At 41.3% G+C, this 26,850-nt stretch overlaps 1 pseudogene; it reads left to right on the top strand.

Annotated features, from left to right (window-relative positions):
* The window catches only part of LOC118847370, a 53,516-nt pseudogene extending 28,055 nt beyond the window's left edge, over positions 1–25,461 (top strand).
* The last annotated feature ends 1,389 nt before the right edge of the window (positions 25,462–26,850 follow it).

Below are 26,850 nucleotides of genomic sequence, written 5' to 3'. Positions count from 1 at the left end.
CCATTCTATACTTGGAGCACATCAGTCAATTGACTGTGACAGAAATGCAAACATTTGCACAATTAGTGCAAGTCACTGCAGAATTCTATTCTGTTCCCCATCCCAATTGTGATTTTTTTTAGACTTGTGGAGTTCTTTCACTACTTTGGGGTATTTATAGTGTACCCCTAAGGACTTGACTTTATAGTGTTTTGTTACCTCTTAATAACCTTCCTTTCTTTAGTATCAACTATTCCATAGCCCCACACTCTTCCCTTCTCCATTACACCAATTCCCCATTTCGCCAACTTATCCCACCAACCAATCCACTCTACCAATTTGTTTTATTATTTAGTTTGTTCCATCTGTCTTTCTTACTCAGCCTTGCAACTTCCTTCATGTTTCCCTTCTCCTGAGTCTGTCTTCAATTCCTTATAATTTTATCCTCATTCATCCTCCTTGACCTTGTTCCTTTTCTTTCAACATTCTCTCACAGAAGCTGGGACCAAGAGTATGTTCATCTTCACATTTTCCTCAATTTATCCCAAATTGCTCCTCAAGCACAAAACTCTCCTACACACGGTGTCTTGCTCCTTATTCAGCTCAGATGGGATAAGAAGGAAACCAGAGAGCTAGCATCATTGATCATCAGATTCGGTTCATTCAGCCAAAACTTATTGTTGCCTTGCATACACACTTATGGCAAAGGCTAGGCATTATAAATATGATTGACTGTGATAAATAATCCCATCCAACAAGTGTTTTAAGTTTATTTTTAGTTTTCACCATTCACTTCCATAAGCTTTAAATTTTCCCCCCCTCTCCCCAAGACAGCATGCAATCTGATATAGCTCTACATATACATGCCTATTAAACATGTTTTCACATTAGTCATGTTGCATAGAAGAATTAGAATGAATGGGAGGAACAATGAGATAGAAAAGAAACAAAACAGAAAAGAAAATAGTCTGCTTTGCTTTGCATTTAGACTCCATAGTTCTTTCTCTGGATGTGGATGTTAGCAAAGTCTAGGGATTACTCTTGTCTACCTATTTTCCAAAGTCAACCTCTTGCTTAAACAGGTTGAGTTGTAGCTTCTATAGTGACACACAGTGTTGTCTTCTTATCTTTAGCATGTGGGTGAGCATTTTACTTCCTTCAGTTTAGACAACAGTTTAGTTGTTCAGGGGCTATAAAGCAATGCCAACTATCCATCTATTAGTAATACCACTGGGAAAAATCCCAGATGATGGGAGCCATCTTTATGCTCCTTTATATTCTTGTTTTTGTATCCCATCTCTAATGACATTAACAATAATCCTAATCCAAATAGCCTCCCCACCACCCACTGGAAGTCCCATGTCCCTTTTCCCTTGAATATGTTTCAGCTACCCTTCCTTCCCTTTGCATGCCAATCATAACAGCTCCCTTTTGTGTCGCACTTTATAGTTTACAAAGCATTTTTCTTAATAAAAAGGCATCCATGTGAATTAGTGGAAATATTTTTATCTCCATTTTTCAGATAAAGAAACTGAAGCTCATTCAAACTTAAATGACTTGCCTGTGGTCCCAAAGTTAGTGTCAAACAGGTGGTAAGGATCAGACAGAACTCAAGCCTATTTCTTCTGAGTCCTCCATGACACTGAGCTGCATCAATACTCTCTGATCTGCTCTTACATCCAGGGCTGCCCAGACCTCAAGGACCTGATCTGTCAGGAAATTGTCATGACAATTGATCTAAATTCCATACAAATTTATGAATTTCCTGAGTGCAGCCATAGAAATAATCCATCCTCTTATTCCCCTGTGACAGGTGGTGTTCATGTTTGACCTAAAGTCCTCTCCCAGCTATGGTGAGCTCATGTTTATGGACCGCTACCAAGAAATGATCCAAGAGTTGGCCCAGGTAGAGCACAAGATTGAAAACACGATCTCAGGTGGGGGCAGTACCACTGTTCTATGAACCAGCAGTGGTTGATCAGCCCTGCAGGCCATTGGCAGTGCTGCTGCGGCAGGTGAGGATATCCTTTTTCTGTTTAGGGGAGGTGAAGTAGCAAATGTTGCATGCCACTGGTAGTGAGAAAAAACCCTCAAGAACATGAAACACTTTGGCAGTCTAATGAAGCTTATGAACCTCTTCTCAGGAGAATGGTTTTTTTAATAGTATTTTATTTTTTTCCAATTATATATAAAGATAGTTTTTATCATTCACTGTTTATAAAATTTTGAGTTCCCAATTTTTTTCTCCCTCCCATCTCCCCTCCCCAAGAAGCAATATGATACAGGTTATACATGCGCAATCACGTAAACATATTTCCGCATTTGTCATGTTGTAAAGGATAAGAATGTTTTTAAATGCATAAATAAGATACATAGCATTATAAAAAAACCAATTATGTTGAATTATAGTTATTAAAATGTTAAACAAATTCATGGACCCCCTAGATTAAGAACTCCTGCCCAAGAATAATATCTTTCTTGGGGAAGAGGAAAACTATGGAATTCAGATCTTTTCCATCTCCCCTATAATATATTTCAAATACATACCATTTTAGACACTCCCTTAAGCTTATTTCCTGTATCTAAACTTAAAAGAGAAACCCTTTTATCCTCCTCCATTTTGTTGGTGTAAGTCCCAGTACTTCTGTATATGCCTGAGTGTTTTGCTTCCTTCCCAATGTAGTTGTTCAGGCTTTATGAAGAACATCATTTTGTTTAGCTGTTAGAGAAGAGAGTATTATCAAGTGCTAGTGCCACCCACTGAGAGTGAGCTGTCTCCTCCAACCTGGGCTCCAATGTAAAAAAGACTCTCTTTTAATTGCTTCTTGAACAGGTTCCCTGTTCCCCTATCTCTTCACACACCTCCTTTTTTTATATACCTACTTACACATAGCTGTGTTCGGTCTAGTAGAAGTACAGTCCCGGATTCCAAGAGTATCTTTATTTGACTTGACAAGGAGGGGTTACCCTTCTCCTTTCATCAGCCAACCCCTGTATATACATCCCTCTGGCCTTCTCCAGCACAGGATGCCTACAACATCTTCCCCACTCTCTCAATAATCTTTAATTTCTTCTGATCCAATGGTCCTTTCTCTGTTGCCTACCAACATGGCCATTACCTCTGAAGTCACCTTCCTGCTCTGTGTATCATGTGTGTGTCTATTTATTTATATACTGCCTCTCCCTCTTCAAGGGCAGGGTCTGTTTTGGCAGTTTGTGCTCTTCTTTGTATCCCCCAGAGCTTAGCACAGTTCCTGGCACATAGTACACTCCTAATGTGTTCGTTGGCTGATTGATTGATTTTCTTTTTTAGATCCCATATGGAAATACGGCTCTTCTTGACCTCTTTTAAGGATTTCTCTTGGTCTCCCTTAACTATAACCATGGTGCCTTGCTTTTTCTTCGCACCAGTGGACTAGATGTGTTGTATCTACTAACCTGCAAAGAATGCCCTGCCAGTTTGATGATAACTTTGTTAATAACAGTAATGACAACAGTGTAATCATCACATCTCTCCCACTCATATGTATGGCCACCGCCCTAGCTCGGGCCCTTATGGTCTCTCACCTAGACCATTGGTAGAATGAGGCAGCTAAACCCTACGTGAGGTCCACACATCGGGTTAGAAAGTCACACATTAACATCTGTGTCCTATTTTACCTTAATTTATTTTGTTAAATATTTTCCATTTGGTTGGGCTGCACTCAGGAGTGTTGCTGACTGCAAGGTGTTTGATACATCTGACCTGAACTGTTGCAGTAGCCTTCTCATTGGTCGGCCTGCCTCAAGTCTGCCCCCGACCCCCGGCTGCCACCCCCTCCCCCAGCCACCAGAGCCTTAGCCCTAAGTGTTTCAACAATCTGGCTAGCGGCTTCTGTGGGGGTGTAAGATCCACCAACAACCAGCACCCAGAAAGCTGCCAACACATTGCAAAAGCATAGGTTCTTTTGATCTGCTTTAGTAAGGAAAGCAACTAAGGGGTTGACAAGCTTTCTTTAATTCAGTATACAAATACAATTCACTTAGTTCAGGGGAAAAAGAACTTTGGAACAAATACAAACAAATTACAAACATCAACAGACAGACCTTGTCTGCTTCAAATCCCAATACATAGTTACCAGAGTTTAACAAAGTCCCAACATCCGGGTTACAAGCTGGAGGGCCCTTAGCTACAGCTGCCAGGAGTCTCCACATCAGCACACCAGCACAAGTGAGAGCCCTAAACAAATTACAAACATCGACAGACAGACCAAATACAGATTCATAGATACCAACATCTAGGTTCAGCCCGGGAGCTCATAAGGAGGGCTGGCCCAGAGGCACTTGCGCCACCACTGCTGTGGGTAAGAGCTCCAAAGAAAAAAAAGCCAACCCCTGGTTTTATATATTTTTCAGGGTCGGGGTGAGTCACACATGCGACTCACCCACCACGTGACCTAAAATCATCACAAAGAGGCGACTTAAACCCATGTGATCTAAGAGCCTCTGATGTCCCAAACCTATCACTCAAACTCTTGTGTAAACTAGGCCCTCACCCGAGTCAGCCCCACCTTGGGCCCCACCTTAGTTACCAATCCACACCCACAAAGGTTTTACACCTAATAGGGGTTTGGGCCTGGGGCTTAGCACCTAGTAAGGCTCAATGAATTACTCAAAGGGAACAAAAGCCAAACTATTCAAGGGCACTTGGTTGAACTAATTGCTAAGAGCCCGTTTTACTTACCAACACACTAAGCCACAGGTCTGACCCTGTCACTTGCTTTCTGGGAAAGTAGGCACCTCTTACCCTTGACTTCACAACCTGACGTTAACATACCTTAGCAGCCTTAGTCCACAGTTCTCTCCTTCACACAATGTCCTCCTTGCTGTTCCTCCCACACAATATTTCTACAGTTGTCTCCCTGCCTTTGTACAGCTGGGTTTTGTTATGGTGGGAGTATGTCCTCCTGCCTGGAGTGCTCTCCCTTCTCACCTCTGTGTTTTAGAATCCCCAGCTCCTTTCTAGGTTCACCTCAAGCACGATCTCCTACCTTCTTTGTCTCCCCCTTCCCAACTCTTAGTGCCTTTCCCTCAGAGAAGAAAACTACCTTATACTTAATATCTGTATGTTTCTTCTATCTGTACATGTTGTTTCTCTGAAGTAGAATGTAAGCTATTTAAAGACAAGGACTGTTCCTTTTTTGTCTTTGTATCCCTATCATGTTGCCTCACCCATAGTAGGTGCTTACCAAATGGTAATTGGTTAATGATGCTCATTTCAGTGTCCTATATTTTTTATTTTACTGCTCCTTTTCTAGGTATGATATTTTACTCTATTTCTGATGTGACTGACAAACTGCTTAGCATCTCTAGAGACCCCATCCCCATCCTTCAGGAGGACTTCTGGATAAGCAGCGTGCAAATTGAACCCACTGCTCCCTTGAGGGACATTCTGGAAGGCCTCAGCCCCCCAGCTATGGCTGCATTTGACCTAGCCTGCACCCAGTGCCAACTATGGAAAACTTGCAAGCAGCTTCTGAGCAATGTCTGCACAGCAGCCTCGAGAGCCGAGGTAAGGATGCTTCGTACTTTGTCCCTTTGGCTTCTAGTGAGGTAAATTTCCTCTCCTCTGTTGTATAGCAAGAAAAGTGGGATTCTCTGAAAGCAGGAGGGAAAAAGAATTGCCCCTCAGTCCTCTTCTTACTACTTGCTAATCTCTGTAGTCCAAAATAATTATATAGTTACGAATGGCCTTGAAAAACCTAATGTCTAAATAAGCACATTCATTTATGTGATTCTAAACAAGTAGAGTTCTTAATCACCTTTGTAGAATCCTCTCTAACTTAGGAAAGATTTTGTGAAAGAAATGTTTTTTTCCAAGAGAAAAGATAGTGGTCAGACATTGCCTTATATTTTATTAGATTTCTATTAATGAAAAGACTTTGAACTTGAAGGTTAGAAGGAAAGGAAATTGAGAGGGAATGATGCTCCAAGGTGGGCTAATGAACGATTAAGGAACTTGAGGATAGAAGACAACTAAACTAAGCCCTAATCCAACCAAACCCATTTCATCAATATGTTCCACATGTTATTAGAAGCCTGACTCCTCAAAATAAGTTGTTCACCCTCAGAGATGTAGAGTCAGGGGAATGGAAATGAGTTGTGAAGTGAACAGCTGCTCCCTAGAAGCAAAACCATCCCTTCTTGTCTACAGAATCATTTCTGGCCTTTTGGTTAAAATACCGTTTGGTTTTCATTTCATTTTTTTTGTTGAAAATTGTTCATTTTAGCACTATTACTACCACATTAAATGGATACTTCTCCCCACCAGCCACCCTTCTAGGCTACTGGTATTTTATTTTGTAAAGGGGAAGTAAAATTGTGTGAGCTCTGTCTAGGCTGCAGCAGTTTTTAGCAACAATAGCCTTGTATCTGTCAGTCATTTGTTGAGCATCTGTTACATCCGTAGAAGTGTGTGAGGTGTGATGGTAGGAATACAGAAAAAATGAGACAGACCAGCATAAGGATTTATATTCAAACCCAACAAACCCCTCAGGATTACTGCTGATGGCAGTACCACAGTAACTAGTTGGCCACAATTCAGAGGAATTCACAAGGTTTACAGGTCTACTGCTGCCTGTCATTGCCGGGCTGTAGGCACAAAGCCAGGATTGTTGTCATTGTGGGCCACATGGGGAGGGTTTTTATAGCTACCAGCAGTTGAGGTCCCACAGCAAAGAAAGAGGAAATAATGGATAGCCTCATCTCCCCTGGAGGAGAGAAAATCAAAAAGTAAATGTAACAGGGATATAGCATTGAAATTTTGATTTCTAGAAGCACCTAACCTCACCATGTTCCCTCCCCTTCATCTGCTTCCAGGTCGAAAGCTTGTGACTATGTTCTCCTGAGCTCTGATGGCATTAGAGGCTTTCCAGTTGTTCTTCAGCAAATTGGCAAACTTCTCAACTACCCTTTTGTGCCAGCAGGACAAACTAAACATGGTCAGTTGCTTTTCCTCCTTTCTCTCTGGGACTGATGCATTAGGAATTTGTCATTAGGCTGTCTCTTGCACCTGACTGTCATTTGCTTTCCATAGACAATGAAGAGGAAAAAATAGGCAGTCACTCTCAGTACAGTGTTAGCTCCTTCAGATGTGCTTCCCAAGCCTGACAGAGGACTGTGTGTCAAACCAAGCCACCCTCTGCCAGGAGCAAGAGCAGATTGTCCAGACACCGGAGCTTCCAGGTAAGCCACACTTTTCTCTACCTCCTAAAGATTGCAGATAGAAAAGAAAGAACAAGAGCTCAAGTAGAGAAAAAACAAAGCTGGGAATCAGAGAGGAGTGGCAGATTGGGCGTTTAGGACAGAGGCCTAAGACTCACAGAAGTCCAGCATTGAGAGAGATCGCAGCGACCGTCTAACCTGAACTGTGCTTACCCGCACAGGCATTATGCATTTTACACTGTCCCCAACAAGTAGTCATTCTTTGCCTTTGCATGAAGAACTCTAGTCAATGGGAACCCATTCCACTTTTGGACTGCCCAGGTTTAAGGCAAATTTCACCTCCCATTTATCACTTTTTTCCTTCTGCCCTTTGTTCCTGTTTTTGCCCTGTGGGGACAAGAAGAAGGAGTCTCGAAAAAAAGGGAAGATAATAAGCTTTTATATAGCACCTATTGTGTGCCAGGAACTTTTTACAAATACTAGCTCATTTAATTTTTGCCTTCTGCTGAATGATAACTCCTCAGATAGTTGAAGGACAGCTATTATGTCCCCCTAGGTCTTCTCCTCAAGCTAAACATCTTCAGTTCCTACAGCTGATCATCGTATGTCATGGTCTCATGGTCCTCTCTCCTCTACACCCTGATAACTGTCATCTGGATGCTGTCCATCTTGTCAGTGTCCTTCCAAAATGTGATGCTCAGAACTGAACTCACAATTTCCTCCAGTGATAGCAAAATGCAACCTGACTGTGGCCTTCTTCTTCTAATGCAGTCTAAGACATAACTTTAGTTATTTCATCTGTTTCATCATCCCGTTACCTCATTGACTTTGCAGGCCACTAAAATACTCAGGCCTTTTTTTAATGGGTATTTTTAATTGCCATCCTCTATTTGCAGATTTGATATTTGAAACAGTGTACATATTACATTTATCTCTTTTACGAACTTCCACTCGCTAAATCCATTCGATTATTCTAACCTCTCAAGATCTTAGCAAAGCATTTGATAAACTCTCTCATACTGTTCTCGTGGCTGAGATGGAGGGATGTGGCCTAGGTCACAATATGAATTGATAAATTCTGAACTGATTGAATGGCCAGGTTAAAACAGCAGGTATTAATGTTTTGATGTCATCTAGTAAGGAGAGGTCTCCAGTGGAGGAACCCAGAAATCTGTGGTTGATCCTATACTGTTCAATGTTTTTATCAGTCAGTCAGTAAACATTTATTAAGTGCCTACTATGTTCCAAGCATTGTGCTAAGTGCTGGGGACGCAAATGTGTGTGTGTATGTGTACACACGCGCGCGCGCGCGCACACACACACACATTTTTGAAAATATTCCCTGTCCTCACATAGCCTACAGTTTAACAATGAAGACATCACACAAAATGATGCTGAAAATAGAAGTCGGGGGGGGGAACCTACCTGACAAAGGGACTTGGTGGAGTCTAGTCCAGGGAGTGTAGAGCTGATGAACTGGGCTGGGACCTCTCTTTAAATGAAGGTTTGGGGAGCTGTTTACTCCACCTTCCATCCCTTCCAGTCAGAGACCACAGATAGTTTTTTATATCACATTTGTGGATGACACAAAGCTGGAAGGAATGGCAAATATGTGGGATGAAAGAGTAAAATCCAAAAAGATCTTGACTGGCCAGAGCAGAGGTGGGGAACCTGCAGCCTCAAGGCCACATGTGGCCCTCTAGGCCCTCAAGTGCAGCCCTTTGCCTGAATCCAAACTTCCCAGAACAAATCCCCTTAATAAAAGGATTTGTTCTGTAAAACTTGGACTCATTCAAAAGGCCACACCCAAGGATCTAAAAGGCTACATGTGGCCTTGAGGTTGCAGGTTTCCCATCCCGGGCCAGAGCATGTGGCTGAATCTGAAAGGGTGGTATGTAGTAGAGATAATTGTAGTTTCATACTTGGATTCAAAAAAGTCATATTTATTTCATAAGCATAAGATGAGGGGAGAAATGGTCCATCTGGAAAAGATCTGCAGGTTCACTAGGAGTCAGCAGGATGATTGGGCAGCCAAGAATGTTAGTGTAGATTTAGACTTCATTAACAAGGATTCCTGTATTCCTCCTAGATAAAGGTGGCTGGCAGTACCTGTTTTCTGTAAAGGATGCAATTCTGAGAAGCCAAATGGCCCTTTGGTCTGTGGAGTGGGGGCCCCTGGAGCCTTGCCTAGAAATTTTGGCCTTTTGAATTTCTGAACCAGCTGTCCCAAAAGGATTACTATCAGAGCTACATAAAAAGCTGAAGGAGCTCCAAGTTTACCAGAAGGTAAAACCACCATCAATCAAAAAGGTAATAGACTGTTTATCCTATCTATGAGTTGACTATTTAAGTGAGGATGGTAAGGACTTTGGGGCAGATTTGCCTTTGCTATCTGTTAAGCTCTTCATACTTTGTGTATGTTTTATTTATACAAGGATCGCTTATAACTACAATTTCATGCTTAAGTATTCATCAAACAAACATAGAGAACATTTAGGTTACATTTATATTATGCGCAGAGAAGATTATATGCTTATTAAAATTGTTTTAGATTAATTTCAAAATCCAGTTTGAAAGGATTATGACATTTTTAAGAAAATGTGGCTCTTGGATATATGTTATATTCAAGATTGGGAAGCACCTGAAAGCCGATTTTTAAAGAATACATATAAGTAACATGTAAAAAAAGGTTATTATGGCATTTTATCCCATCTATGGAATTACAGGGCTCTTAGGAAAATCCTTAATTGGAATGAAAATGGAGTCCAGAATTCTGCTTGGAGAACTCAAGATGTCGGTTCAGAAAGGCTTTTCTCCTTTCTCTCCAGTTTCTTGCCAGCAAGGACCTAAATTCAACCCTGAAACTAAGGGGCTTGTAAATAATAACAATTCTCAGATGGAGCCATGGCCTCTAGGAGTTCTCACAACCAGTGAATTACACACCCTCTTTTTCTCCTCCATTCTCCCTGTGCCCAAGCTTCTACTTTCTTTTTCCTCTTCCAAAATAGGGAAGGTGAGAAGATAGGAGTCTGAATCTACTGTCCTCTCAGATCTCTCAAAGCTTTTACTTTTCAATCTGTTTGCTATCTGATTCCTCCTCCTTTTTGCTGGCAGATGTTTCTGGATCTCTTGATACCTCATTTCCAGAAGAGTCAAGGAACTTACTTACGGATCAAAAACCTGCCATGTGTTTTTTAGTGTTTTTCCTTATCTTCCCTTAGATTCTGGATTTGCAGTCCACTCCAGTGTGGTCTGACTGGCAGACATTGAAGAGGTGTTCTGCTGACAGCCCACCAGTGGTCATGGACCTGATTCTAGAGGCAAAGGTTCAGTCTTCCCAAACTATCCCCTCTCTCTTCCCAACCTCAGAAAGCTGTCCCTCTTCAGTATGTTTAAGTAGTGTGGGTCTCCATCTTCCTTGGTCTGGGGAGCTCTCATATAAAGCAAGAGATTTCCTTGATCATTAGCTTCAATCCATCTACCAACTACCAAAAAAAAACCCTAGTAATAGTGAGGACCCAGGACCCAGGGACCCATTCATTTTACTCCTTTATTTGAGCTTTGTCAGTTTGCCTTGGAGGAGAGGTGAGATGACAACCAGTGAACTTCTCTCATGGTAAATAAAGGGAGAGTGAGTCTGACTGAAGGGCCTTCCTTCCCCGGCCTTGATCTTATCCAGGTCTTCAGAAGGTATCATGGCTAAGGAGAGTAGCTAGACTGTGAATTTCAGGGTTTGTAAGTTGCATGGTCTCCTTTTGTCCTCAGTGCAGCCCTGTGAGGAGGGGCTGTGATCCCGATTTTGCAGATGAGGAAACTAAGGCTCATAGAGTCTAAATGAGCTCAGATGGCAAGGGAGGGTCAGAGGTTGTCTCACAACTCTAACTGGCATTTTTCCCACATATCTGCTTGGTTTGGCCTGTAACCAGGTGACTTCTCCTCCAGGCAATAGCCTGAGGGTACTCTCAAGCTGTAGTAGGTGTTCCTTGTTATTCAGTTGTTTTAGTAAGTCTGACTGTTCAAGATCTCCTTTGGGGTTTTCTTATCAAAGATACTATTATGATTTGCCACCACCTTTTCCATTGGGTTTTACAGCTGAGGAGCTGAGGCAAACAGGGGTAAGTGACTTGGCCAGGGTCCCAGAGCTAGGAAGTGTGTGAGGCCAGATTTGAACTCAGTTAGATGAGTGAATCTTTCAGACTTCAGGCCCAGCACTCTATCCACTGCGCCACCTAGCTGCTCACAAATAAAGAGCCCCTTCTTTTCTCTCAACTTTCTGGGAAGCCATCTAGTGTACTAGCTGGAGACAAACTTTGCACTAAGTGCCACTGTTCTCATGATTAGAGAGAGTATTGGGAAAGGCACCAGGAAGTTTGAGTTCTAAACCTAGCTTTATCACTGTCTAAAAGGCTATGGCCAAGTCTCAGCCTTTGTTCGCCTCTGTTTCTGCTTCTGTGAGATACTGATAGTACCTCCTGTCCTATAAAAGTTGCAAGGATAAGGTGAGATTTTAAATAAATGGGAAAGTATTTTGATGATATGTATCCAATTCCTTATATTTTGTTTTTTAATGAATTTTTTTTTATTTCATTGGGTTTTTTTATTTTTGGATATGGGAGTCTCCCTGTCTTGCTCAGGATGGAAGTACAGTGGCCACCATGCTGTGTAGTACAAAAGCTTTAACTTAGGGGCAGCTAGGTGGCGCAGTGAGTAGAGCACCGGCCCTGGAGTCAGGAGGACCTGAGTTCAAATGCGGCCTCAGACACTTGACTCACTTACTAGCTGTGTGACCTTGGGCAAGTCACTTAACCTCAATTGCCCTGCCAAAAAAAAAAGAAATTAAAAAAAAAAGCTTTAACTTGCTCTTTTTTTCCCAACCTGAGCTGGATTGCTTATCCTTCAGCAGCCTGGTGGCCTTCTGTTCCCTATGGCTCATCATATTAGTGCCAGATTTAGTACAGGCACCCAATTGTCTTTATCCTGACAGCAGCTCAAAACTCCTGAGCTCAAGCAATCCACCAGCTATGGGGACAACAGACAGGCACCACCATGCTAGCCTCATACAACTCCAATCCTGATTTCTCCAGCTTTAGTCCTATAATAACTGCCCCTTTACCACTCACTAAATCTTCTTAGAGGTGCCCTAGACCCAGGCCAAGTGTATGGTGGAAAATCCAGGCAAGAGTTAAGTGTGTGATAAAGCTTTATTGGATTAAAAGCACATGTGTTTCATTTCCTCTTTCCACACCAGGAATACGAGTTGTGGAGGAGTGGGGCTGCCTCTGTCCTATTCCAAGAGAACATTTAATCAGCTTGAACCAAAAACATCTCCTCTACCTTCTAGAGAGTGGAGATCATGAAAAAGCCCTCCAGGTAAATTCATCCCCATTTGGTTGAAAAAGAGTAAGCCAAATCTGACATCAAGTTTCACTTTAAACTCCACTAATAACCCAACAGCAAGAGATAGAAAGAAAAATTCCATTTAAAATTACTGCAGACACTATAAAATATTTGGGAGAACCCAGGAACTATATGAACACAATTACAAAACACTTTTCACACAAAGAAAGTCAGATGTAAATCATTGGAAAAACATCAGTTTCTCATGGTTGGGCCAAGCTAATATAATAAAAATGACAGTTTTATCTAAATTAATTTACTTGTAGTTACAACAATTTGACTAGCAGCTGTTGTGGGAGTGAAAGACCAACACAAGCCCAACAGGTTCTTTTGATCTGCTTTACTAAGGAAAGTAATGCTAGGGGGTTGACAATCTTATTTCAGTCCAACATACAAATATTCACTTAGTTCAGGGGAAAAAGCCAGCACCCTGAACTTCAGAGCCAATGCAAACAAGTTCCAAACATACATTATAAAGAGACCAAATACAATTCATACTTACCAAGAAACTATCAACGTGTGAGTTGACAGCCGGGAGGCTCTTAGAGTGGCTGCCCAGAGTCCCCCGCCAACACCCCTCTAGGAGTGAGAGCCTGTGTCGGTAAGCAAAATGGCCTTTGTTTTCTTTGAGTAACTCAGTTTATTTCATTAAGCCTTACTAGGTGCTGGGCCCTTGGGGCCCAAGGTGGGGCTAACTCCAGGGAGGGCCTAGTTTGCATGTCTGGGGCAGCAGAGGCTTCTAGACCACGTGGGTTTAAGTCCGCCTCTTTGTGAGGATTCATGGGGCTGGCTAAGGGGAGATGTTCACTCCAGAGCCATGCTCTATTGGGTGTTAACCTAATCTACGTGGATGTAAACCTCCCAGGGTCCTAAGGGGAGGGGCCAACTCAAGAACCAATCGGCTCTGGTCATTCAGGCGACGCTTGATGATGTCAAAAACTCTATAAGAGGAGAGAAGACAGCTTGAAGATCCCTTTTCTGTTGGAGCAGCAGTGGTGGCGAGCATGACTCTGGGCTAGCCCTTGTTCTGAGCTCCCGGGCTGAACCTAGATGTTGGTAACTATGAATTGTATTGGGTCTGTCTGTTGATGTTTGTAATTTGTTTGTATTTTGTTCTGAAGTTCAGGGTGCTGGCTTTTTACCCCTGAACTAAGTGAATGTTGTCTGTATGCTCCCCTGAACTAACTGAATGCTGTCTGTATGCTGGATTAAAGTAAGCTTGTCAACCCCTTCACCTTGCTTTCCTTGGTTAAGCAGATCAAAAGAACCTGTGCTTTCCCAGCATGCAGGCAGCTTTCTGGGTGCTGGCTGTGGGTGGATCTTATACCCCCACAGAAGCTGCTAGCCGGATTGTTAAAACAGAGCCTCAAGCAAAAAGCTCTGTTCTCTCTTTTTATACAGTCTTTAGACATCATCAGACATCATCTGAGTGACCAGCACTTAGGCGAGTACTATTGACTCTGGTCTTAGCAACTCCCCTTATGACCCTTTGGGCTTCATACCCACATAGGCTTAGCACCTAGTAGTTAGGGGTTTGGGCCTGGGGCTTTGCACTTAGTAAGGCTCAATCAAAGACAATTAATTTAGCATTCTAAAACAGTAAAAAAAAAGTCCCACCTTGATTAATATTACACTTGTTTAGTTCCACACCAATTAAACTACCAAAAATTATTTTGTAGAGGTAGGAAAAATAATAACCAAATTCATCTGAAGAACAAAAGGTCCCAGAATATCAATGGAATTAATGAAAAGAAATGCTAGGGAAGGTGGCCTATCTGTACCAGATCTTAAACTGTATTATAAAGCAGTAGTCATTAAAACTACTTGGTACTGGCTAAGAAATAGAGTGGTAGGTCAGTGGAATAGGTTAGGTATACAAGACACAGTAGTCAGTGACTGTAGTGATCTACTGTTTGATAAACCCAGATTCCAGCTTCTAGGATAAAAACTAACCATTTGACAAAAACTGCTAGGACAGCTGGAAAATAGTATGGCAGAAACTGGGCGTAGACCAATATCACACACCATATACCAAAATAAAGTCCAAATGGGTTCATGATTTTGATATAAAGGCTGATACTATAAGCCATCTGGTAGAGCAAGGAATCATTTACCTGTCAGATTTATATAGAAAGGAAGAATTTATGGCCAAACAAGAGATAGAGAGGATTATGAAATGCAAAATGAATAATTTTGATTACATTAAATTGAAAAGTTTTTGTACAAACAAAGCCAATGCAACCAAGATTAGGAGGGAAGCAGAAAATTAGGAAAAAATTTTTACAACCAGTGTTTCTGATAAAGGCCTCATTTCTAAAATGCATAGACAACTGAGTTTAATTTTAAGAAAACAAGTCATAGTTGATAAATGGTCAAAGGATATGAAGAGGCAGTTTTCCGAAGAAGAAATTAAAGATATCTATAGTCATATGAAAAAAATGCTCTAAATTACTATTGATTAGAGAAATGCAAATCAAAACAACTCTTAGGTACCACATCTCACTTGTCAGATTGGCTAACATGACAAAACAGGAAAATCATAAATGCTGGAGAGGATGTGGAAAAATTGGAACACTAATACATAGTTGGTGGAGCTGTGAACTGATCCAACCATTCTGGAGAGCAATTTGAGACTTTGCCCAAGGGCTATAAAAATGTGCATACCCTTTGACCCAGCAATACCACTTCTAGGGCTGTATCCCAAAGAAATCATACAAGTGGGAAAAGGACCCATATGTTCAAAAATATTTATAGCAGCTTTTTTGTGGTGGCAAAGAATTAGAAATCAAGGGGATGCCCATTAATTGGGGAATGGCTAAACAAGTTGTGTTGTATGAATGTAATGGAATACTATTGTGCTGTAAGAAATGAGGAGCAGACAGACTTCATAAAAACCTGGAAAGACTTACATGATCTGATTCCGTGTGAGGGTAGCAGAACCAGGAGAACATCATACGTGATTACAGATACACGGTATCTGTGATGACTAACTTTGATAGACTTGGCTCTTCTCAGCAATGCAAGGTTCTAAGACAGCTCCAAAAGACTCATGATGGAGGGGCAGCTAGGTGAGTAGAACACTGGCCCTGGAGTCAGGAGGAGCTGAGTTCAAATCCAGTCTCAGACACTTGACACACTATCTGTGTGACCTTGGGCAAGCCACTTAACCCCAATTGTCTAACCTTCCCCCCTCCAAAAAAATAAAAGACTCATGATGGAAAAAGTGATTGACATCCAGATAAAGAATTACTGAGTCTGAATGCAGATTGAAGCCAACTATTTGCTCTCTCTTTTTTGTTTTGTTTTTGTTTCTGTTTTATTTCTTCTTTCTCGTGGTTCATTCCATTGGTTGTAGTTCTTCTTTGTAACTTGACTATTGTGAAAATATGTTTAATGTGAAGGTGTAGGTAGAGCCTATATTGGACTTCATGCTGTCTTCGGTGGGAGGGGGGAGGAGAGGGAGAAGAAAATTTGAAACTCAAAAACTCAAGGAACTGAATGTTGTAAACTAAAAATAAAAATTAATTAATTAATGTAAAAAAAAGAAAAAATGAACTCTGCTAAGGCACACTGGACAGATGGCTGAGTCAAAAGAGACCTGGGTTCAAATCTTTCCTAAGATAAATTCTGGCTGAACAAACATGGGCAAATCACTTCACTCTCAGTGCCCCTTGGCAACTCTCAGATCATCAGAAGTTACAGCTGAGCTGTTGATCTGCCTCAGTGAAGGGAATTTCCACACCAGGAGTTTAACACCACCTCCACCACCACTGTCATGGGCAGGGAATCACAAGTCCAGACCAAATACTGGGGGGAAGGGGGGTTGCAGCTGTACTACATCAGCAGTCGCAGATCATTGCTTCGTGTGGAAATTAAGAACATGTTACATAGACACATTGAGAGGCCATTGCCCAGCTAGCTTTCTCTATATCTATAAGGTACAGCTGGCCAGCATTCAGTTCCCTGGGAGGGCTTGGCCTAGATAGTTGTGGTTGGCCCCAGGGTTCACCTTCCTCTTCTACCCATCTTCCTTATAGCTCCTTCAGAGAATCTCTGACTCCACCATGCGCCTTGATGTCACAGAAAGTTCCTTTGATCAGCATCCTAGCCTGACTGCCTCTCACTTTGTAGCCAGCTACCTCACCACTCACTTCTACAGGGAACTGACAGCTACTCAACACTATGAGATCCAAGCTCTATACGTGGGGTCCAAGGTAAGTAGAGCATTGTATTAAGTTTATACACATAAGAAAAACTGCAGGCCTGTAAAGGGAGTACTTCCAGCAGGGCCAGCCCTATCCAGAACTCATAAATAGGCTTTGCGATATCCTGCCATTTAGGCATCAAGCCTTCTGCTCCCAGGTACTTACCCTGGGATTGTCCTCCCTGCCCTGGCACACTCATCTTCTTTGTAAACCCTCCCTTCACTGCCTGTGGCCCTTACTAGGCCACTCCATCTAGACTTGTCTTCCTTCTCTAGATGCCTCTGGCCACTGGGAAAAACTACTTGATTGCCTTGGATGAAGGAGTTTCAGACTTTGGCAGGCAGTTTCTGTGATGCAAATGTAGACATCACAATGCAATTAATGCCCCAAAAATGACATTTTATATGTATAATAGTTTCCCCTGCATACTGAAAATCTTAATTATGGAATACATTATGATTCAAACAAATACAGACCTCCAAGTGTCAGACTTGGAAGAGGCCTAAAAAGACTGTCTTGTTTCCATCTCAGAGGCCATAACTTTCTGTATGACTTTATGCATCCTAATGCCTCCATTTGTCTAGATCAGAACTGGGGCTTTCTTCTCCCAAGAGAAACCAATTGGTTGTTCTTATGGGTTAGATTGCACTCCACAGGCCTTCAGTATCACCCTAAAGTTCCCATATTACCATCCTTCCTGTGATGAAACTCTCATACAGGTTCTGCTGACTTTGCCTGAGATGCACCAGGCCAGCTACTTCAACCTGTCTTCCAGCCCCTTACTCATGTTGGAGCAGCTGCTGATGAACATGAAAGTGGACTGGGTTACTGTGGCTGTGCAAACCCTACACAACCTGCTGACTGGGAAAGAAATTGGCTTTACCATGGAGGACATTGATGCACTACTTTCCAGATCTGCAGGGAAAGCACTTGATTTCCCATATTCATTGAAAGAAAAGTGATCAGGTAGGTGATTGTCAATAGCACACTCTGGTCTTGGGACGGCAGAGGACCGATATACCATGCTGCACTTCTAATTCCCCTCCCCTTTGTTTCCCTGAGTTGCTAAAGGTCATAGGAGGGTAATTATTGTGCAAGAAAAACCCTGGATTAAGAGCTTGCTGGGGTACCAGTGTGTCTGAAATGACATGTCTGCTTCTGGCATATGAGCAGTCATTCCTTAAGTTCTATCACTTCTGGAATCACTCCACTACATTACAGTTCATTATTGAAATACAAGCGGCCTGTTGGAGTGCTGCAGTAAAGTGAAGCCAGTACTTGAAGCAATTTGGGTTTAATCTCTAGGTGTAAGCATCCTTTCAAAGTCTTGACACATCCTTTGGGCACTTGGTTTAGGAGAACTCAGTGTTCACTTTTGTCCTCTAGCTAAAGGTTCAGCTCTTTCTGTACTCAGGTACCAAAGCAGAAGGAAGGAACCTATATGCTCTTGGGTTATGGGGGCTTTTAACTCTCTCTATATTCTCAAGAAAGCAGAGAAATGTTCATCACCCAAACTGAACTGGCTTTGAGTTAATTTTTCCCATTACAGTGAACAGCGATACATTTTTTTTGAGCCATGCTTTTAACAGCATGTCATCCATAATTTACCTGAATTTTTTAAAATTTTTCCTCCTTAGATTCTGTAATTCACCTCCAAGACAATTTTAATCAGGTGTCAGAGCCTGAGATTTTATCTAGGTCAATATCACTTGAATTGTCTGCTGCTTCTTTTCCTGGTAAGAAAAATTTCTGAAATTTTCCCTACTTTTTTGTTTTTTTCCTCTAACGCTATCTCCATATTCCCTTTTTTGCCTCTTTCTAAAAAAACCTCTGCATCTGACCTTCTGAAAATCATTCTTTCAAGCTCCTCTTTCTGGGTTTGATCTAGCTTTGCATGCCAGAGATGGTAATTTATGATGCCGTTGTGGATTGAGTGAATGCTTTGGGAGCTATTTCTCACTATCCAGATTTTTCAAGCTCAGTGGAAGCATTAGACTAAATTCATCTTCATCTGTTTCCCAAATTTATTGAACTAAGGTAAAAAGATGTCTTTGCAGAGGAAGCTGAACTCTTCTCCATCCATTACCAGGAATCCAGAAGGGTGGGAGCCTCCATAAACAGCCACCTTCTTGGAGTGTACATAGAAGAGATTATCTGATGAGTTTCCTCAGATGTTATTTAAATGTCATTGTTATGTCATTCCCATGTCATTTACTTATTTAAAAATCTTCCAAGATTTCCCACGGCCTTTTGGTTCAACTCTAAACTTTGTTACCATTTTAAGGTCTTCTATATTCTGGCTTCAATCACTTAATTTCTTTATCTGTAAAACTAAGAGGTTAGGCTATGATCTCTAAAGTCCCTTCAGTCCATTGCTCCTACCTTTCCAAACTTAAATCCCACCATTCTCTGGAAAAACCCTCTGTTCCAGCCGCTGGGTTTTTAATTACCCCTGTCTGGAATGCCTTTTCCCCCTCCACCTATTGTATATTCCTGAATCCTACCTGTTTTTCAAGGTTGGTCTTAAAGTCCAGTCCTCCTCCATTAGATTTTTTAATGGCCATAAATATTAAGATTAACGCAAGCATTTTATTTTTTTTCTTTTTTATGGTTCTTTTTATTTATTTTTAATTTATGGGATAAAAGAAACATTTCCATAACATAGTTCAGTAAAAAAATACGATTGCATATGAAACTACAAATCTATTGTGCACGACTTGCTGTTACTTTCAAATATACAAGAAAATTATCATGTGATAATTTTCTGTTTCTCTTTTTTCTTCCCTCTCCCCCTCCCACCCTAGAGATGGGTACTGTTAGACATACATAGGTGTATATATATATGTGTGTGTGTGTGTGTGTGTATAATTATTCTATGCATACTTCTATTCATCAGTTGTTTCTTCACTAGATTTTTAAATAACCTTCCTGGCCCACAGTTCTCTTTCCTTTAGGTTCCTATAACACTCATTTAGCCCTTACATGTGTCCTTACATTGTCACCTTTTTAAGTGTGTTTATGCTTTGTCCAGCAACTTCTCAACTACATCATCAACACCTTAAGGAGAGGGGCCATATTTTATCCTTCTTTGGGCCCCTGTGGTGCCCAAAACAGCATCCTCAAGTGTAGAGGTATCACACTTAGTGCAAGCAGATTAAAATGTAATGGGCATGTGTTCAACAAAATAAGCAAAATATAGTAAAATATAAATGTCAGTTTGTGGTTCTCTAAGTCAATACGCAGCCACAGGGATCCATTTCTGTTTGAGTTTCATACACTGCTCAAGTACTCAATAAATATCTCAGTGTATATGGCTGATAAAGGCAGCAGACACTTGTGGAGAGCCCCAGGGTGTTTTCATCACAACATTGCCCCTCTGTTTTTCTGTACTAGTTCTCTTCACGTACAGACATCTGAACACTGGGTTGAGAATCAAAAGATTTTTGTTTTAGCCCCAGTTCTGATGCTTCTTAGCTGTGGAACTGTAATATCTCTCCAAGCATCAGTTTCCTCATCTGAAGTATAGGGATAATCCTCTATTGCCTCACAGGATTTTTATGGAGAAAGTACTTTGTAAACCTCAAGAAGCAACATAAATATGAGCTGCTATTATTATCTAGTCCCAGTTCTTACTCAGCACGTGGCCTCGGGTAAATCACTTAAGCCCTCTAAGCCTCAGTTTTTCATCTGTCAAAAGTGAAGATAAATAAACATGCTTTACATACTCAGTAACTATGGAATGAATGATGGTCTCCAAAAACATTTTGAAATTTGTAAAGGACTCTTTTGTAAATGTGAATTCCTGTTATCTGGACCTGGCTCTACCACTTGGTAACCATGTGACCTTGAGCAGATTACTTACTCTAATGTTCTGATACCATTATAACCAGGAATCCTAAATTCTTGACTCTCATTCACTGACTTTCAGACCTGGTACAATTTGTTGTTTAATCTCAGGTTTCTCATTTGTAAAACAAGAGCGATCATTTTTTTTTCTATAAAGATAACAGATAAGATCAGGAAAATATTCTAAACTCCTATTCCTTAAAAGTAAGCTGGTAGTCTCTTCTCAAGCTTTTGCCTGGTCACTGTAACATAAAGCCTTCCAGGAATAAAAACAGTGTCTCTAATCGCAGCCCTTTGCCTAATCTGGGTTACAAATCCAAATAATAGGATTTAATCCCCTTTATAAGAGAAAACCCCTTATGGACTATCTTTTATGCCTCAAAACTCTGAAGGAGTTAAATTTTCCAATCAAGCCCTGTCCAAAGATGATTTCTCAATTTTATCAAGAGGTGAGTATCATAGAGATGGTAGCCCAGAGGAAATTCCAAGCCTAACTTGGTTTCCTAGACCTCCAGTCAGAGTACTCCTGAGTCATTCTAATTGTATATGTATATTGTGGAAAACAGAAACAGGAACCTCTGCCTTGCTCTTCTTACCTCAGATCTCTCTTTTGTGGCCTGGCTTTTGTCAAGCAGCACTCAAAAACCTTACCACATTGCGACTTAGCAAGGTTACAATATTCAGAGGTACAGTGTACTTAGTAGATTTCCAGCTTTTTGTCTTTGAGCTGGTCTTAAGAATCTTAGATTATTTTTCCTCTGTAGTACCCAGAAAACTTTGCTCTGAATAGGACCAAAAATGTTGCTTGCATGCCACGAAGCAATGACTATGACATTTCTTAGCATATAATACATGACATTTGTCTCAAAAAAAAGATAGCCAACACAGCCAAATTAGAAGTTCTAGGCTAATGACATATTGATATGGCCTGGCCCACTTAGCTCTATTCAAGCTCTAACTTTAATTCTTACTTTTCATCTGCTCTTTTGGAGTCTCCTTTGCATGATCTCCAAGCTTAAAGGAGAGAAGCTTCCCACAGAGTGATCCCTTGGAATTTGTGCCGCCTGAAAACCACCAGCTAGGCGGGAGTAGGTACCAGATGAGATGGAAATCACCTGTATGATGTGTAGAAGTGAACGTTTCACCATGGTAAGCAGCTGCCTGCTTCATTTCTTACTAAGTGAGAGGCAGCCTCAGCGCAAAACAAAGGAACCTATGTTCTAGTCCCAAGTGTGTCACTAACAAGCACTTCCTTGTCTGTAAAAATGGGGATGATAAAACTTATCTACCTCACCCTTTGCCCATAGGGATGAAACAAGGTGATAGATAGGTAAAAGTGCTTTAATAAACTATTATTATTGAGAAATATAGGTTATTTGATTGGTTTTATTGATCTGGTTGGCACAGTGCCTGGCACATAGTAGTAGCACTTAATAAGTGCTGATTCATTGTTTAATTGAAAGCCATTGTTAAAAAGATGTGTGGGTATCTCTTCTTTCCCACTGTGTTGTGCCTACCAGAAGGTAGAACTAGTTTTCATGATCAGCCCAACATTGCAGAATCTTTAACGAACTTTGAAGTTTCTCCCTTCAGCTGAAACAGAGGCTCCTCTAGGGCAGGGATGTCAGATTGCATGTATTTGCTTTAGCACCAAGACTACCATGTCCTCTGAGTACATAATATTAAAAAACTGGAGAAAAGAAGGGAGGGAAGGGGACTCCATTGATAGAACCATTTATTAATTTATTGAGAAAAACATTTATTAATCTGCCCATCTCCCCTTTCCTTTCCCCTCCTCTCTATTTCTTAGTTTAACTGCCGTCATCACTGCCATCACTGTGGCAGGCTGGTGTGCAGCTCTTGCTCCACTAAGAAAATGGTTGCAGAGGGCAGCAAAGAGAACCCAGCTTGGGTGTGTGACCAGTGCTACAGCCAGTACAAGAAACAGTGAGTAGAGGTTACAGCAGCATCTGAGTCCTTCAGGAGACTGTAGATCCAGGCCTTAGCTGAAGTTTAATTGAACTTCTGTGGCAGGTGATGGGATATTTGGCAAACCCAACACTCTCATAGTTAGATTGCATCTTTTAGAGGAAGAATAAACTCCTGCGGTAGGTGGGAAGATAGGAGGCAAATACAACAATATGAGAATAAAACCTCATCTTTTAGTGTGCAAGCAACTGCAGCTGTAGTTCTGTAGCTGCACCACCCCGCTGCTGCCCCAGGGTGTGGCCCAACTGAGAACTCCTTTCACTCTGTCCCCCACAGCTTTTCCCTCTAACCTTCTCTGTTGTTTTTGGTGTTTGTGGGTTGAGAAGTCTGGTAACTGCCAAAGCTCACTGATTCAGGACACTAGGGACTGTTCCTCCGGTCTCCCTTCTGGTAGTTCCATGTCCGGCTCATGCTGGGCTCTGCTCCACTCTGCTCCGAGTTCCGTGCAATAGACCTTACTCAGCGACCATGTAGGCTCTCCTGGCCTGGAGCCCTGCTTCCCTCTGCTATTTTGTGGGTTCTGCAGTTCTAGAATTTGTTCAGAGCCATTTTTATAGGTTTTTGGAGGGACTTGAGAGGGAGCTCACACAAATCCCTGCTTTCCAGCTGCCATCTTGGCTCCCCTCTACCACCCCAGCTTTTTCAAGTCTTACGTTCTGCTGCCCTTGTCCTTTATTCTGTTGTTCCTTGCCCACTCCCACTTCTCTCTGTGACCCTGCCCTTTACTGATGTCCCTTTGATGCCTTGTTTTTCTTCAGTCTCTTTTATGACTGGATTTTTTTCTAGCACATTTCAAACCAATCAGCACCAGTGGACAAACAGCAGGAGAAAGTATGTGGCTACTTGGCTCAATAGCTAGATGGTCTTTTAGGCCCAAAAGGTGTTTTGTTTTTCCTAGTTGTTTCATCTGGGCCATGTGAAACAGGCTTTGATGTGCGATATGCAGGGAGAGAAGTTCTGTAAGGTATTTCAGACTCATACCCAGTTCTGAAGGTCTAGAGAATCCTTTCTTATTGGAATCCTTTCTTATTATCTTTAAAAACTTTCATTCTTACCAAAATTTCATTCCCCTTAGCCCCACTTACTCTCCAGCCCACACCCACCCCCCATTAGGCTTCCCCTAATCCCATCCTGGTTTCCCTCACCCTTCAATCTAGTCTTTGGTCCCTTTTAAAGTCTCAGAGCCACCACACTTTCAGCAGTTCACAATCCCCATGATGGTAGAGCAGCTGGAAGATAGAAAGAAGGTATATTTGAAGGGGAAAAACAATCCAATGATTCATGATACCTGAGGCATTGTCTCTGTTACAACTGACTGAAATGTCCACCAAGGAAGAAGTGACTTCTTCTCCAAATATCTTCCCGGAATTTTCAATAATGAACTCTACTAATAGAGGGGCCTATAACAGAAAAAGCACGAGGGAGATGGCATTTTTGATAGTCTATGTACCTTGTTTGATATAAGCCTTCCCAATCTTACAAAAATACAAAAGATGACATAGGAAATTCACAAGTTTCTTAGCAGTAGCTTGCTATGAAGTAGAGACAAGAAGATGCAAGACTACTTTTTATTTTCAATCCTTAGATTTCAAACTTTGAAATTATAGACTTTCCCTAAGATCTCATCTTAATGCCTTAGTGTCTCCACTTACACAATTAAGATGACATTAGTGGACCTTTAGGAAGAAAGGAATGAGTTAATTTCTTATTAGTTTGTAAAATAGCAGACAAAATAATTTTAATTCACCTTAGTACCAGAGACAATGGGTTATCACAAGCCTGTGAAGGAAAAACATCTGTAGTTTAGTTGAAGGAGAGTGACAAAATTGGAGAAAATATTGCTTACCTGCCTGGCCACAGAGGGATGTGTGTGTGTGTGTGTGTAGATATATGTGTGTATATATGCATATATCTGTCTATCGGTCTATTTATGTACCTTTATCTCTCCCCGGCTCTGGCCGCCATGATGGGCTGTCTGTCTATGTATGTATGTATGTATGTATGTAGATATATATGTGTGTTTATATGTATATGTGTGTATACCCATCTATCTCTGGCTCTGGCCCCCATTATGGGTTCTCTCTGTATGTATGTATGTATATATGTATGTGGATATATGTGTATAAAACTGGATGTATGTATATCTCTCTGTCTGTCCATCTGTCTCTGGCTTTGGCCCCTATTGTGGGCTCTCTTCCTCTCTCTGTATGTATGTATATGTAGATACTGTATCTATTTTGGGCCCCCATTGTGGACTGTACATATGTATGTATATATGTATTTATGTATGTATGTACATCTATATGATGCTTCCTTAGTATGCCCTTGGACTATGTCTCAGGTTATGCATAGCTAAGATAGATAAGGGAATATTTAGAAATGGCAAATGAGTTTGTTAACAATACCATTTGAAAGCTCAGCTCAAGGGCCACATTCTGCATGAGACCTTTCCTGATTCCCCAGCTGCCAGTTGCTCTGTCCCCTCCTCCAAATGACCTCACATCTGTATTTTGCATACACTTATGTATACATGTCTTCTCTTACAGAATTTATGCTCCTTGAGGACAAGAATGGCTTTGTTTTTAAACCTGGCATCTACAGCACCAAGCACATTGAGGAAAGGCAAAAGGCAACATTGGAGTCTTTTCTCTCCACAGTTCATGGGCTATTCTACCCCCCTGAGCTTGAAGGGGAGAAAAGACCCCAGTACTTTTACTATTCAACCTTCTTCATAATCTTCCTGTTGAAGGCTGGGATGAAAAATATTCCAGATTCAATTCTATCTGGATACATTACAACTTTTATGGGACTGTATATCTATACATCCAAAATCTTTAAAAATTGATGCTCATATTTAAAACACTGGGAGGGTCATTAGATGCTCAAAGAAGAATGAAACTCAAGGTATCTTTCTGGCAAATTTATTCACCAGCTCAGGATTGGCAGAAGATGGTGGCCAAAGAAGACTAGGACCAAAGTACACTCCCAGGTTGTATGACGTCATCTGATTTAAGGTTGCTTGTTGCTTGATGCTGTGCAACAAGCCAAATAGACGCCTCAAAAGAGCGAAATTCATCCTATGAAACTGCTCCAGTGCCCTAAAAATTGGAGGAGGAACAAAAGGTAAAATATTTGGTTTTTGAACTTATTTACAAAAAAAAATCAAAAGAGAAAAAGAGAATAGTGCATTTTTCACACCTTAATGAAAGTGGAAAAGAATGCAGACGTGCCAAAGTTTATAAAAATACAATGCCTGGAATATTTTTCTGAACCAGTACAATGTGGTTTAACTTAGGTAAATCTTATTTACAACTGAATTTGTACACACATACACAGCAACCACACGAACAACAAGAAAAACAATAGCTCTGTAACATTCCAGTATATGAGGAAAACAATTCCCCAGATCTCAGTGAGGAAATTCAACAGCAATTCAATTGAATGTGTTACTTCATTTCCAAGAGAACAACACTGGAATGTCATCTATGAGTGAGAGCCAACCTTTGCCAGTGAATACTCCTAGGTCTCTCCAAAGAATGAATTCTTTAGTTCCTCCAACTCCTGCAATCTGCCTGGGCAAAAATCGCTTCCCTTCCTTACTCTACTTCCTCATGTGAATTTGTTCCTCTGCTGTGACCCTGGGCCTTTAATTAAGCCTTCATATCCCAGGTAGGAAGCTGTGATCCAACTTCCTAGAGAGAACTCTGAACCCATATTAACATGTAACTTGTAAATGGGACTGGAGCATGATCAACCTTTTTATTTGGACCAGTTTTCACAATTGGTAACATTCATTAGGGCCAAGGGGGGAGTGCAGAAGTCCTTGATGATATGTCTTCACTGCCAAAGGAAAGCTGGCACCTCTGTGACCAAACTTGATCAATGGGGTTCAATGCTGTTCTATACCTGGAATGTGGAAGGCACAGACTCCCCTGGTGTACACCTGCTCTGTAGTCTATACCCCTTCCCCTGTACCCTAGGATCCAGTGACATTAGCTTCCTTACTATTTCTCCCACTTACCAACTCCAAGTGTTTTCTTTTTAAAAAATATTTTATTTTTCCCCCTATTGCATGTTAAAACAATTTAAACATTTTTTTTTTCAGAACAAGTTTTGAGTTCCAGATTCTAGCCCTCTCTCCCTCCCTCGTGTCTGTACTCTCTGAGAGTGGAAGAAATCTGATTTAGTTATACATCCAACTCCCAATATTTTCACCTGTCAACCCTCTCAT

This window comes from Trichosurus vulpecula, chromosome 4 (genome assembly GCF_011100635.1).
Source record: "Trichosurus vulpecula isolate mTriVul1 chromosome 4, mTriVul1.pri, whole genome shotgun sequence".
Lineage (NCBI taxonomy): Eukaryota > Metazoa > Chordata > Mammalia > Diprotodontia > Phalangeridae > Trichosurus > Trichosurus vulpecula.
This window is presented reverse-complemented; position numbering and strand designations above follow the sequence as displayed.